The sequence below is a fragment of the Xenopus laevis genome, chromosome 3L (assembly GCF_017654675.1).
Source record: "Xenopus laevis strain J_2021 chromosome 3L, Xenopus_laevis_v10.1, whole genome shotgun sequence".
In the NCBI taxonomy this organism is placed as follows: Eukaryota; Metazoa; Chordata; class Amphibia; order Anura; family Pipidae; genus Xenopus; species Xenopus laevis.
The window spans coordinates 142,693,076-142,706,579 of record NC_054375.1 but is presented as its reverse complement, the minus strand read 5'-3'; the positions used below and the strand labels follow the sequence as shown (position 1 = coordinate 142,706,579).

The window sequence follows — 13,504 nt, the reverse complement described above, 5'->3', positions numbered from 1 at the left end:
AATTAACCACAAGAAAACAAAAGTCCTTCACTCATATCATAAATATACAACCACTTCTTATTATTGACAGTTCATACAGTAGTTTCATTAGAGTTCTTTAGCTAACACACTAGATTACTCAAATCAGTATTACCAGAATATCAGATATTGTCACATTGTCTCTTTGTTTCCAGGTTGGTGATCTGAGCAAAACTCCATCAGTAGCTGTTGAGATTATTCACTATATTCCAATCCATTCCAAATAGAACAGCTATCATTGATCACACCACTCATTGAAGAAAACTCTGCATGCATACAAAGAGCCATTTCAAAAGTTTGCCATTCATATCTGTGAAGCCTTTACATCTTTTGCATATCCTAATATAGGATCTATGGACTGATTATGAACTCTTTTTTAAATCTTATTATTTATTGTGTTTTTTCAACAAATACATACATAGTATCATCATATATTTCTCTAAGGAGTAAGATCTAGTATTTTGATTATGAACTCTTAAGAACTGTACAGAGTCTGCTGCATTAACTGAATACAAGTGACTGTTGAATATTTCTTCATATGCTTATCCACAGCCATGATGTCTCTCTGATTGGACTTTCCTTTATAATGAACCGATGGACTGATATTTAAATGAGTTAATTGTAAGTTTTAGATTCATACAGTATTGAATGTGATATAGTTAAATTGTGTGCAATTGACAAGAGAAAAGGGGAATTGATAATGTAACATTTTCTCTGTATGTCTAGTTATAGATTAGTTATGAAAACAACAAAGGTAAAATTCTATTTGTTTAAAAAAAGGTTTTAGAAGGAAAGTTTCCTGTAATTACTCAATTGTATTATTGCCCCAGGTCCTCAGCTCTGCATGTAGCTGGTTGTGTGTAAACAGCACTGACATCAACAAAATGATAGAATCCATAATAATAGAACTTTGTCATATGCTAATATTAGTATTGAATAGAGTCTAGATTCTAAGACTAGCCCCACCCATAATGTTAATATCTATAAGTCTATCACCGTCCTAAACATAGAGGTTGTCCAAATAAATAGAGTAACTGACCAACATAGTGTGACTTTAGATTAGGATGTGTTTTGAAAGGAGAAAGAAGGTTGAACTCATATTGTTTCTGTAATGTTTGTTGAATGTCATACAGCCAAAGTTTTAGAGCTGCAACAATAAGTGCAATTTTTATAGAAGAGTTCAGTTATTCCAAATGATTAGGTAAAGTTTATAGCTGGTTAAACGACTCCATTGGAAGTGTCAGTAAGTCTATCCAGGTCATCTTAGCATTAATACTTGTTCTATATTTCTCTGTTAAAATTCTGCTTTGTGCTATAATTATGGGGAGGTTTGAAAAAAGAAAAAAAAAGAATAATTTTATCTTAAAAGAATAATTTTTGCTTGAAAGATGCAATATGCTCTCAGTATTGCTTAATGTTATGTTTTTATCAATATGCAATGTTTTCTTTCAAACGTATAATGTGTTTTTGAATATACAGTATATTTTCTTTAAGCCTTATGTAACATGATAGCATATAGATATCCACATTTAAATATTTTTGTGAGGTTTCCTGTTGCCAACTATATCTCAGCCAAGTTACTTCCTCAAAACAGGATTTACCTTTAGACCCTTTAGCCTCCTGTTTTTCTTATCTGATCTCAGTTTGAAGTTTTCACTTCTGTGACTGGTGCTGACATGATGTTTAACTGTAACTCACAAGACCACTGTTTTCATTATGACAAACCCTCCCTTGTTCTCAGGGTCCCTCTCAGTACCCTTAAAATGCTAACGACAGGGTAATATGAAACGCATTTCTGCGTACCAAGAGAGGATATGAACAGCCTATTCCAATGATGGACAAATGGTTATGTGTCAGAGTGTAAGAATAATAAAGTTTAATAACAAATGTCCCTATCGTTCTGACGCTGCAATAACCACATGCCCAAGGCAGGAAAGTTGAAGGGATGGGTGATGTTCCCCCATTTATTATTTCTCTTATCAATGACACCCTGTGATGAGAGTCCACTTTGTAAGTTATAATAGGGTTTCACTAACTTTCTTTATTAAAGTGTCTCCTAAAACTACAGAACACACAAGGATAAAATTGAATTGATTGAAAAGGGGAAGAGAAGAGAAAAAGAACCTTGTTTTTGTCTGTGAATTGCCTTCAATGGTTAGATTTAACCCTCACTTCTATGGACAGTGTATCAATTAGCTGAATAACCAACTTCTTCCACTCAATTCATTCACCACTCAGTTAACACCTATATATTGAATTCACACCTTGTGACAATGAATATAAAGTGCTTGTGCTTGATTTAATACAACCAATAAAGTATTGATTGTCACTACACCGGCTCTGTGTGTTTTTTATCAATTGATAATTCTAATATAAAAACAAATAGTAATTGATTTATACAAATTCTTAGTATTGTATCAATTAGTTAATGAATTAGAATTGATCAATTTAAATTATAAAGTGCCTGGGCTGCAGTGATTAATTAAAAACCTTTTAATTCGGGGGGCGTCTAGCCACGCTACAGGGAGGATGGTCTTCTCCGCGCTCCCGGGGTCAGCAACCACTTTGGCCCCTGCTACGATTCCCGTAGGGGCAAACCCGACAGGCCTAGCCCGGGGTGACACCCGTCAGCGTTAGCGGACCCGCCCGTGACTTTTTAGGAAGCTGCAAGTGCAGCGGCGGCTATTCGCTGAGCGGGGCCTAGCGGTGCACGGAAGCCGCGGCCTAAATTTTGGGGCTGGTGCGGCCGCGTGGGGAAGCAGGCGCGGATGGAGCGCCAGTGCCCCACTAACAACTGCCGGCAAGCGAGTATTGAGGCAAGTAGACCCCGGGAGCGCTCTCCTGCCTACGAGATTGTGCCACAACACAGATATATCCCCAGTGTGACTGTTAAAGTCAGCCCACACGGTTCTTAGGGCTGCTGGCCAAGCCCTGACGGCCTTTGGCGCGAATGTGCTGTGCAGACTGCTGGAAAAAACGGATGCATATGGCACACCTTGCTAATTAATGCAATTTTAGCACCTATTGATATCTCCGTGGCCATCTACCATTAACTCCCCAGGGTTCAGCTACCAAACGACCTGCTCACTGATGGGGAAATACGGCCCGCCCAAAAAGCAACCCTCAGCTTCACAAAATATGGACCAATTTGTCCGCAGACCAGCTCAGGAAGATCCATCTTCAAGAAAGTGAGATAGACTGGAGCCAATAACCACGGGATATTAGAGTAAAAGAAAAAAGTCTTTATTTCCAAGCATCTTTAAAAACACAGACAGGCATTCTCCTGAGTGCCTGTCTGTGTTTTTAAAGATGCTTGGAAATAAAGACTTTTTTCTTTTACTCTAATATCCCGTGGTTATTGGCTCCAGTCTATCTCACTTTCTTGGATGTTGCCAATTTGCCAGGTGCGGAGTCCGGCTGACTGAGGGCCACCACGAGGATAGATGCGGACCAGTCGCGTGTGAGTAATAAATACATATAAAGATCCATCTTCCCCTCCACCATCTCCTGCAGAACGCCAAGAGGACACGGTGTCACAGGTACTGGTGGCCATAGCTAACTGCCAAGCTACACTCACAGCTCGCATAGACGAAATCAAAACAGATCTGTCCTTGATAAAGGTAGACCTGCAAACAATACGTGAGCGCACAACTGAGGCGGAAACAAGGCTGAGTACTTTAGAAGACACCTACAACCCAATTCTGGCGCAAATAACTGACTTGAGGCACCAATTGCAACAACAAGCAGTTCAGCTGGATGACTACGAAAACAGACAAAGACGGAATAATGTCCGGGTGATGGGGCTCCCAGAAGGTAATTCACCACCAGACTTCGCTGAATCTTGGCTCCGTACCCTGCTTCCATCAGCAACTTTTACACCTCACTTTACAGTGGAAAGGGCTCATAGGGTCCCGGGCAGAGCTAGACCCCCAGGTGCCCCACCGCGACCCTTTTTGATCCGATTGCTTCACTATAGGGACAGGGACATAGCTCTGCAGGAAGCTCTCAAAGCTGGTCAACTGGAACTTAATGGAGCTGTAATCTCCTTATACCCAGATTACTCTACACATCTACAAAAGCAACGTAACTCCTTCACAGCAGTTAAGCGGAAACTGAGAGATCTGAACCTGTCATACGCGATGCTGTACCCAGCGAAACTCCGCAATTTCGGACCACACCCCTGTTTTTTTATCAATACAAATACACCCACCAACCCAGTGTAAACAATGGAGACTTTCTCCAATTTGGCTTAAAAACTATACAATTATTGAAGATTCTACTGTGGCTCTTCAGAATTACTGGGAAATTAATTCAGGATCTGCAAACCCAAGCACTACTTGGGAGGCTAGCAAAGCAGTGTTACGGGGGGCTTTACTAACATCAATTAATAAAGCACCAAATATTACCAAAGATCAATTAAATACTCTTGAACTCAGTTTGGCATAAGCTGAACGTGCCTTCACTGACGACCCATCCCCCGAAAATCACGCTGACTTTACCATGGCCCTTAGACAAGTTGAACTGTACAGGTTAAACCTCACTAAAAAACAGCTTTTATACTCCACTAGTAGAGCATTTGCCCTAGGAGATAAAAATGGTAAACCTCTAGCGTTTTTAGCCAAAACAATGGACCAATCTACGGCTATTCCCAAAATTATTAATGCTCAAGGTCAGGCCATTTTGGCTCCCTCCGAAATTGCAGAAGAATTTAAATCATACTATGCGGACTTATACACGTCCAAAGTACGATACACCAATGAGGAACTACACACCTATCTAAACAAGATCACGCTTCCCCACTTATCTCAACACCAAAGTAAATATCTAGACAATCAAATCTCACAATTAGAGATAGCTGAGGCGATACTGGCTATGTCTACAGGAAAATCCCCGGGTCCAGATGGCTATGGAATTGAATGGTATAGACTACACATAAAGCAATTGGTCCCCAAACTCCTGGATACATACATGCACGCCTATGAAAATTTTGCACTACCCCCCTCATTCTCAGAAGCAACCATTATAGTGCTACCCAAACCTGGTAAAGATAGCACTAGTTGCGCATCATATAGACCAATATCGCTTCTAAATTCTGAAGTTAAAATATTAGCAAAAATCCTAGCAAGGCGACTAATTAAAATTATAACATCCCTGGTACATGAAGACCAATCTGGCTTCATTCCCTCCAAATCAACAGCAATTAACATACGCAGACTATATTTTAATTTACAAGCATCGCATGAAAATGGGGAAACAGGTATAGTGGTATCCCTAGATACAGCCAAGGCATTTGATTCTATTGAATGGCCATATCTATGGGAGGTATTGACAAGACTAGGAATTGGCCCAAGCTTTATTAAATGGGTTCGCTTAATGTACAGTAAACCTACAGCCAGACTTAAAGTAAATGATGTCCTCTCCACTCCTTTTAACCTATCTAGAGGAACCAGACAGGGATGCCCTCTTTCCCCCTTACTATTTGCATTGGCAATAGAACCTATGGCCATTGTTATTTGACAACATCCCCAGATTCAAGGCCTAGTGTATAAAGGATTAGAGGAAAAAATCTCTCTTTATGCAGATGACACCCTTTTATACTTAGCCAACCCAGCGGACTCATTGGGAATCGCTTTAGACACAATCTCTACTTTTGGGAAATTTTCTGGCTTGCAAATCAACTGGGATAAATCTCAAATATTTCCTCTTACCACTCGTGCGCTACAGTCAATACACCCCACAATCAACCTTAAAACAGTGGATACATTCAAGTACTTAGGAATTTTAATACATAAAGATCCAACCACATTTATTTTCCTTAATCTACAACCTCTTATGCAACTTATGAAAAATACACTTGCGAAATGGTCTACCTTGCCTCTAACCCAAATTGGCAGGATTAATATATGCAAGATGGTATGTCTTCCCAAATTTTTATATCTCTTCACTAACTCACCCTGCTATATACCTAAATCATTTCTGCAAACAATAGACCGCACACAAGCCGACTTTGTGTGGGCCAAAAAAACTCCAACACTAGCTAGAACAACACTTCATGCCCCCGCAAGCCAACTAGGTTTAGCAATGCCTAACTATGAATCATACTACCTAGCAACACAAGCAATACATGCCTCCAATTGGAAAACATTTGATACCGAAAACCCAGCTTCTCTGCTGGAAGCTTTATACTTTGGTTCCATTGAATCGTTACACCATGCTCTTTACAGGCCAAAAAAATCCTTACCAATATTAATTCCATTGTTAGATGCCACTAAGAAATCGTGGGACACGTTGTACCACTCAACCAACAAGGACAATTCTTTGTCACCAGACATGCCCCTGTGGCATAATGCCTCACTAAGCACCTTTAACAAATTTACAGGAGGGGGCTTCTGGGCAAGGGCTGGAGTCAAGCAACTGCAACATATAACACAAGAGGGTAATTTTAAAACTCTAGAGCAGTTCCAACAAACTCCGGAATTGTCAGATCTGTCGGTGTATAGATACCTGCAACTGCAACATTTATACCACATGCAATTTCACATCACCCCACCCAAAATACAACTCGTAACTGTAGAAACTATAATAAGCCCACCAGAGAAACAGAAACTAGTATCCAAAACATACACGCACATTGCTTTGCAAAAATATGACCCCAGACCCCGGGTCAAGCTTAAGTGGGAAAGTAGTGGAGTTCACTTAGATCCTGATGATTGGGAAGAATTAGAAGACAGCCTCTATTTTCCTCTTATCAGTACAAGAGACAGGCTCATTCAATTTAAAATTATACATCAAACATACTTGACACCAAAAAAACTACACCTTATGGGCCGCCTAGAGCATTCCAGATGTCGCAACTCCCCGGATGCGGATTTCATACATCTTATATGGTATTGTCCTGTTATACAGCAATTTTGGAGAAACATAATGCAGTTTTTAGCCGAAGAATTTACTCTACCACAAGTATTAAACCCAGCTACCTGCCTACTGGGCGTAACGGATGCTCTGGTACCCAGAATCCACTCAAGATTATTAATGAGAGCGCTTTTGTTCTATGCCAGGAAAACAGTAGCCCTACATTGGATGGGACCAACTCCGCCTATACTTAAAAAATGGATTAATCTTATTAATTCCCAGCTGGAACTTTATAAGTTAACGTATATTGCCAGAGGTTGTCCGCAGAAATTCGATAAAATATGGTCTCCTTGGTTGGATTCACCTGCAACAACGACTAAATAAGTCTACTGAGAATTGTCTTTATATCCTATCATGTCTACCTTCTTCTTCCTTCCTTCTTTACTTCCTTCCTTCCTTCTTGTTGTTTATGAAAACTCAATAAAAAGTTACTATTAAAAAAAAAAAACCTTTTAATTCATATTTGTCATAGCAATTAAGGTAATGAATATAGAAAGTGACCAGTGCTGAAAGTATAAAAGGGCATTAACTCAAGGGATGAAAACATAATTCTGCCTCTTTATAGGTCCCTGGTAAGGCCTCATCTGGAGTATACAGTGCAGTTTTGGACTCCAGTCCTTAAGAAGGATATAAATGAGCTGTAGAGAGTGCAGAGACTAAGTGCAACTAAACTGGTTAGAGGGACGGAAGACTTAAATTATGACGGTAGACTGTCAAGGTTGGGGTTGTTTTCTCTGGAAAAAAGGGGGGACATGATTACACTTTACAAGTACATTAGAGGACATTATAGACAAATGGCAGGGGACCTTTTTACCCATAAAGTGGATCACCGTACCAGAGGCCTCCCCTTTAGACTAGAAGAAAAGAACTTTCATTTGAATCAACGTAGGGGGTTCTTCACAGTCAGGACAGTGAGGTTGTGGAATGCACTGCCGGGTGTTGTTGTGATGGCTGATTCAGTTAATGCCTTTAAGAATGGCTTGGATGATTTTTTGGACAGACATAATATCAAAGGCTATTGTGATACTAAGCTCTATAGTTAGTATAGGTATGGGAATATAGAATTTAATTAAAAGTAGGGAGGGGTGTATGTATGGATGCTGAGTTTTCATTTGGAGGGGTTGAACTTGATGGACTTTGTCTTTTTTCAACCCAATTTAACTAACTAACTATGTAACTATGTAACTATTTTTAAAAAAAATTAATTAAATTGAATTAAATTAAATTAGTGCTTCTCAATTGGAGATTTACCCAGCTCCTCCTTGAGAATGAGTGAGGAATTAAGAAAATAGATAGTTGGTGGAGTTGCTCCCAAGATTTCTAACTACAATTTTTTCTAGGTCCTAGGAGCACCACAAAGTGGGTGAAGGCAGAGACTGGAGGGCTGCGGTCTCTTTTGTTAAAAATGTTTCTATCTTATAAGAGAGGCTATTTAACCCTAAAAAACCGCAAACCCTCCAGTTCTTGGAGAGAAAATAGATTCAAGATAAAGTTGTAGAAAAGATACCTGTTTTTTTAAAAAGAGTGCAATCTCTATTCACCGAGGTGAAATAAATTATTAAAAGAATTAAGAGACATATCTCGCCCTAACGCGCGTTTCGCCACAGCTTTCTCAAAAGGCAAGTGTAAAAATGGTTCCTTCCGGTAATTTTTATAGCCACATGTTCACTTTCAGGCGGAGTCACTTTAAAATGACGTCATGTCCGTCCTCTTCTGCCGATCGTCATCATTACGTGTGTCTTCAATCCTGCCATCGCTATTAGCGTGGGAGGATACGCGGACCTTAGACGTCATTTTCCAAGTGGAGTCGCTTTCGACTGACGTCACGTCTGCCCTCTCCACTGACCATCAGCGGTACTTCCGCCCTCATTCTCTCAATGATGTTAATATGGGAGGATGCGTATGCAAATTTTTAAGGTGTCGATCCCTCCCTCCTCATATTCATTTAGGCTCCATAGAATCATTGGGCTCCATGTATTGTAAAAATTTGAATTTTAACTTGGAGCCTGAATCGAGGAAGTGAGTAGAAAGGGGGTTGTCGTGAATGGGCTATAATTGATGTTTTATTCTGACATTAAATAAAGGCAGTAAATAAATTATTTTTGTTTATTCCATAAGGGAAAGCTATATTCAAATTAAAGATCCAATAACTTTCTCTTTTGAGGAGCTGTTGTTCCAAATCACCTCCTCTGATACCTAAGTGGATTTGTTCAATCGCCCAAAACGAGAGTTTGTTACGATCTGCATTATGCTTTTCTCGAAAGTGTTTTGCTACTGTTGAGAGTATCCTTTCACTTTTTAAGTCTCCTTCTACGTTTCTACGTGCTGCAGTGTTTCTGTATACGTTGTTTCAACATCTGGGATGTCATAGCTACATATTTTAATTTACATGGGCATTCAATGCAATAAATGATTCCTCTACTTCTACAGTTGATGTAATTCTGTATGTGTTGTTCTTTCTCAACCCTATCCTGAAAGGTTTCTTATTTTATCATTTGCTTACACATATTGCATTCTCCACATGGGTATGACCCCTTGATTTTGTCATTGCTTCTTTTATTTCCAAAATGACTGTGGCACATCAAATCTCATCCATTAAAAGGACCTCCCAATGTTTATTGAAAATGTCTCGAATCTCTCTACTATTTGTATTGTAAGTACTAATGAATCTTATGTTGGTTTCTATTTCAGGTTTATCTTGCTTTCCTTTTTTCTTTAATAACAAGTGTCTTTCTGTACAGAGTGCTTTGTGATATGCATTTTTGAGTTGTGTATTTGAATATCCTCTCTCTTTAAGTCTGTTTTTTAATTCATTGGCATGTGTTTTGAAAAGGGCTTGTGAAGTACAATTGCGTCTCAATCTAAGAAATTTCCCTGTGGGTAAGGCCTTTTTGATATTTGGGGGATGGAAGCTCGAGGAGCTTAGAAGAGAATTGGTGGCCGTCTCTTTACTGAAATTGTTGGTTATGAGTTCCCCAGTTTCTCCTTTTCTTATTAGGAGGTCAAGGAAGGAAACTTGTTGGTCCGAAATTTGGGAGGTTAATTTAATGTTCCTATCATTGATGTTTAGTTCTCCTAGGAAATCCATGAATTTGTTCTGGGTTCCCTGCCACAATATTAGTACATCGTCGATGTATCTTAGCCACTTTATAATTTGCTTGTGATATTTTGCAAACTGGTTACCAAAGACCACTGTCTCTTCCCATTGGCCAAGAAATAAATTGGCATAAGCTGGGGCACAGGCCGTGCCCATAGCGGTCCCCTGTGTTTGTTGAAAAAAGTGTCAGTTGAATGTAAAATAATTATAATATAGGACAAATCTTAGAAGATTACATAGGAAATCTATTTGATCCTCTGACTTGACATCAGATTTTGTTAGATAATATCTTACGGCTTTAATACCCAGTTCGTGTTGGATTGATGTATAAAGGGATTCTACATCTAATGTGATGAGGAGACTCGTGTTGGTTGTTAGTCTTATATTGGCTATTTGTGACAGGACATCCATGCTATCCCTAGCATAGGATTCCAGAGTTTCGACCATTGGTTTTAAAATTAGATCTAAATATTGACTGGCTTTTTCTGATAGGTTTCCATTACCTGAAATTATTGGTCTCCCAGGGGGATTTTCTATTCGTTTATGGATTTTTGTTAGAAGATAAAAAGTTGCTACTCTTGGTGAGATCATTTTCAGGAATTGATCTTCTTTCTGGATTAATAGTAGGTCTTTCTGAGCTGCTGTAAGGATCTTATTGTAGATCTCTTTAAAGTTTTCAGTTGGATCTCCCCATAATTTGCTATAACAAACTGATTTGAGATGTCTATCTGCTTCCTCTAAATACATATTATTGGGCCATAATACTATGTTACCCCCTTTGTCTGACTGTTTGATTTGTATATCATCCCATGTTCTAATTTCTTTCACTGCTTGTATTTCAGCATGATTTAAATTGTTCTCATACACCTTGGGTTGAAGTTTTATTATATCTTGAATTACCAGATTTGTAAATATATTAATGTTAGGGCATATATTCGAAGGGGGAGTAAATTTAGATTTAATCTTCAGTTTTTTCTCAATATCATTTGTTATGGTCTCTCCATCTTGGGTCCCACTATCCCCTTGTCCTTCTATTAATAGTTCTTCCAAGTCTCTTAGAGCTTGGACCTCTGGTGGTTCATACGGAATGTCGATATCTACCTTATCCGTAGAGTTGAAGTATTTCTTTAAAAGGAGTTTTCTGGCAAACAGATTTACATCTTTTATAATATCAAACTTGTCAACACTGTAGGACAGTGAAAAGGAGAGTCCTTTATTGAAAACATTTATATGGTTGTCACTTAATACGTGCTCAGATAGATTTACAACTTTTAATCTTTGCCCTTCTTCCTGTATGTTCTGTCCGATGCATAATTGGGCCTGGCTTTGTCCTTGAACCTTGTTATTTCTCTTTTCTTGGGTGTTAATCTGTTCTCTGTTTCCGGACCCCCGCCTAAAAAAATAGGGTAATTGGGTTCTGTCCTACTTGTTGATGGATTTCCTTCATTCTGTTCTAGGGGATTGGCCTCTATGGGTTTTTCTATTGGTTTAATTATATTCCCAATTAAGCCAGGTGATTTTCTTGTATCACTAGCATTTCCACTTCCCATTTCCCGCCATTCTCTGGGTTTAGACCTTTTATTCCTTCCATGTGACCATTTTTATGTTGAGTTATTGGAATAGTCATTGTGATCCTTGGACAATTTACTTTTTTTTATTATCCAGTAGAGAAACCTCAATTTTTTCAATATCACTCTTAATATCAGAATATTGCTGTTTGAAACCTTCATTAACCTTTAAAACATCCAGAGTGGGTTCTACGTTTTGGATTCGTTCTTCTTTTTAAAAAAACAGGTATCTTTTCTACAACTTTATCTTGAATTTGTTTTCTCTCCAAGAACTGAAGGGTTTGCGTTTTTTTAGGGTTAAATAGTCTCTCTTATAAGATAGAAAAAGTTTTAACAAACGAGACCGCAGCCCTTCAGTCTCTGCCTTCTCCCACTTTGTGGTGCTCCTAGGGACCTAGAAAAAATTGTAGTTAGAAATCTTGGGAGCAACTCCACCAACTATCTATTTTCTTAATTCCTCACTCATTCTCAAGGAGCAGCTGGGTAAATCTCCAATTGAGAAGCACTAATTTAATTGAATTCAATTTAATTAATTTTTTTAAAAATACTTTCAGCACTGGTCACTTTCTATATTCATTACCTTAATTGCTATGACAAATATGAATTAAAAGGTTTTTAATCAATCACTGCAGCACAGGCACTTTATAATTTAAATTGATCAATTATATAAATTGATACAATACTAAGAATTTGTATAAATCAATTGCTATTTGTTTTTATATTAGAATTATCAATTGATAAAAAAAACACACAGAGCCGGTGTACTTTTTTGGTTGTATTAAATCAAGCACAAGCACTTTATATTCATTGTCACAAGGTGTGAATTCAATATATAGGTGTTAACTGAGTGGTGAATGAATTGAGTGGAAGAAGTTGGTTATTCAGCTAATTGATACACTGTCCATAGAAGTGAGGGTTAAATCTAACCATTGAAGGCAATTCACAGTCACAAACAAGGTTCTTTTTCTCTTCTCTTCCCCTTTTTAATCACTTTGTAAGTTTCTGACAGAATTCAGAGTGTCAGCAGATACTGTACATAAGTGTTTTCTTCATTTGCTGAGTTCCTCCCTGTGTCTGCTTTTAACAGATAAAGAACTGCAAGGCTATTACTATTTTCAGTGCAATATCTGTAGTTAAGAAAAGTTCGCCTGCGTCAAAAAAAAATTGTCGCCAGCGTCCAAAAAAACGGGCGTCGGCATCGGAAAAACGGACGCCGGCGTCAAACCGATGTTTTACGAATTTCACGCGACATTCGCTTATTTTTCGGCGAAGCAAAACTGTGCAAATTCGCCCATCACTACTAAACTCAATAAACCTCATTCTATTTGAAATAGCCTTATCTCTGAGTTTTGCTTTCCATATAACGAGGTCATAGCAATAAAATTATCAACATATTTTGAATAGGGATTTAGGTTTAGTGCAGCGGCAGGGGTAGGCAACCCACGGCTCCAGAGCCTTATGAGGCTCTTCATCCTGCTTGCTGCGGCTCGGTGTTGCTGCTTTGACTGTCACGTCGTCTATACAGCCCTCACACCTGCTGGTGGCACACTCTGGAACTGCCAGCAGGTGCGAGGGCTGTATAGACGTCCCAGGAGTGACAGGTAAGACTGAGCCGCAGCAAGATGATTTATAATGGTCCTTACCACGGTCACACACTCAAAACAAGAGAGGGAAGATCAGCATGGAGCTTCAGAAAGTCACATTAAACAGATGAGAACACCAGCATTTAATAGGGCTATTCAGTGTTTCATTATTTCAATGTAGGCCTACACATACACACTGCACTTCTGTTTGTTGTATTCTGTTGTTGTAACAGTTAAAATTAAAAAAAGGTTAAAACTTTTAAAAGTTTATAAGCTGTGTTATGTTTTGCTACTCCAGACTATTTTTCTTTAGTGGAAGAGGGGGT

At 38.7% G+C, this 13,504-nt stretch overlaps 1 protein-coding gene across 10 annotated transcripts in view; it reads left to right on the top strand.

Moving 5' to 3' along the window:
- Window positions 1–244: 244 nt before the first annotated feature.
- The window catches only part of LOC108711666 (CD209 antigen-like protein C), a 45,767-nt gene continuing 32,507 nt past the window's right edge, over window positions 245–13,504 (top strand). For 9 of the 10 annotated variants that reach the window (XM_041587155.1, XM_041587154.1, XM_041587147.1 and 6 more), the window contains exon 1: window positions 245–639. The gene's annotated coding sequence lies outside the window, so the exon portion shown is untranslated. The remainder of the gene's footprint in view (window positions 640–13,504) is intronic. The other variant, XM_041587146.1, reaches the window with a different exon arrangement.